At 44.1% G+C, this 2153-nt stretch overlaps 1 pseudogene; it reads right to left on the bottom strand.

The window, feature by feature from the left end:
- Positions 1 to 1468: 1468 nt before the first annotated feature.
- Positions 1469 to 1568, bottom strand: LOC111528084 (annotated as a pseudogene).
- Between the last annotated feature and the right edge of the window lie 585 nt (positions 1569 to 2153).

Below are 2153 nucleotides of genomic sequence, written 5' to 3'. Positions count from 1 at the left end.
AAAGGGCGCGCACCCGGGGGGGGGGCGGGGGGGGGGGGGGCGAGCCCCCCCCCCCCCCCCCCCCCCCGGGAGAAAAAAACTCCGCCTCAAAAAAAAAAAAAAAAAAAAAAAAAAAAAAGAAAATGGGGTCTTCATCCACTCCCATAACTTTAAGGAACTGAGTTCTGTCAACAATGTAAATGAACGTGAAAGAAGACCCCAAACTTAAGAGAATATATACTGTCCAACCTATAAGACCCTGGGCAGAGAACCCAGTCATGGTATGCTGGATTTCTGGCTTGCAGAACTGCAAGCTCATCCATGGGTGTTGTTTTCAGATGCTAAGTTTGTGGTCACCTGTTACAATGCAATAGACAACTGACGCAGACCCTCCACTGAACTGCTGCTCGGTGATTAAGGAGAGAAAGAAAGAGGATTAGAAGTGGATTCTTCAAGAATGCCTACATCTTATGTTGGGTTCAGAAAACAAATCAAGCCAGGCGCGGTGGCTCACACCTGTAATCCAGCATTTTGGGAGGCCGAGGCGGGTAGATCACCTGAGGTCAGGAGTTCGAGAGCAGCCTGGTCCATATGGCGAAACCCCGTCTCTACTAAAAATACAAAAATTAGCTGGGCATGATGGTGGGTGCCTGTAATCCCAGCTATTCAGAAGACTGAGGCAGGAGAATTGCTTGAACCTGGGAGGTGGAGGTTGCAGTGAGCCGAGATAGCGCCACTGCACTCCAGCCTGGGCAACAGAGTGAGACTATATCTAAAAAAAAAAAAAAAAAAAAAGAGAAAAGAAAACAAATCAGGCCGGGCGCGGTGGCTCAAGCCTGTAATCCCAGCACTTTGGGAGGCCGAGACAGGCGGATCACGAGGTCAGGAGATCAAGACCATCCTGGCTAACACGGTGAAACCCTGTCTCTACTAAAAAATACAAAAAGAAACTAGCTGGGCAAGGTGGCAGGCGCCTGTAGTCCCAGCTACTCGGGAGGCTGAGGCAGGAGAATGGTGTAAACCCGGGAGGCGGAGCTTGCAGTGAGCTGAGATCCGGCCACTGCACTCCAGCCTGGGCGACAGAGTGAGACTCTGTCTCAAAAAAAAAAGAAAAAAAAAAAAAGAAAACAAATCAAGAATTCTGTTCTAACACAAAATTATTTTATTAGACCAAAATGATAGCCTCAACACAAACCTAGAATAGCTTTGACACAGAATTTAACCTAGAAAGAAAATATACTCGGTGAGGATTTTCTCATGAGAAAGTAATAAATGTTACCTTCCCCTGCAAGGGTGCAACCCTCTCCCTGAACCAAAGTTCTTTAGAAGATACAAAGTATTCATTTTCCAAAAATTCACCCTACTTATCTCTATACCTGTTCACACAAGACAATGAACTAAATGTCTTCACATCTTCGATGAAATGAGCACAAATTGCTACTAGTTTCAGTATTTTTACATTTTTATTTTAAGAATTTTCGTATTTTAAGAAAATGTGGAATGCTTCACGACTTTGGGTGTCACCCTCATGCAGGGGCCGTGCTCATCCCTGTACCGTTCCAATTTTAGTATATGTGCTGCTGAAGCGAGCGTGGTTTCCAGTTTTTTTTTTTGGCCAGATTCTGCATGAGCATCTTCCATAGAGAAGCCTCCTGCAGGTATTGACAGATTCTTGCATTTTAATTTTTTGTTTTTCTCCACTTCTTACTCATTCTTGAGAGTTTTCACGTTTGACTACTGATAGTTAATTGTGTCATCCGTGTGGTTGAAGTTGATTCCATGAAGTTAGTCGTGTACCCCCTCTCAGTATTACAGAGGCTAATAACAGGTCCTTACAGATCGTTACCGTGGCTTTCCACTTTAAGGAGATAAATCCTTCTTCAAAGGAAATCCAACACATAGCACACACATGGATAGTTGAAATTCTCATCCAGCCTTTTGTTTATCCAGCATCTATTTGATGCCAGTCTCCATATATATGCACAGAAATATTAGAATGCAGTGTGTGGAGAAAAAAAAATACCCAAAAACACGCACACACACGGTCCCCTCCCCTTGGGTCACTTTTTCTAGACTGCAGCTTGCTATGTCAGTTGAATTAATCATGACCAGTACTAAAAAAAAATAAGAGATTTGGGCCGGGCTTGATGGTTCACACCTGTAATCTCAGCACT

This window comes from Piliocolobus tephrosceles, chromosome 3, assembly GCF_002776525.5.
Source record: "Piliocolobus tephrosceles isolate RC106 chromosome 3, ASM277652v3, whole genome shotgun sequence".
Classification (NCBI taxonomy): Eukaryota; Metazoa; Chordata; class Mammalia; order Primates; family Cercopithecidae; genus Piliocolobus; species Piliocolobus tephrosceles.
The sequence above is the reverse complement of the archived record's forward strand: the minus strand, read 5'-3'. Positions and strand labels throughout refer to the sequence as shown.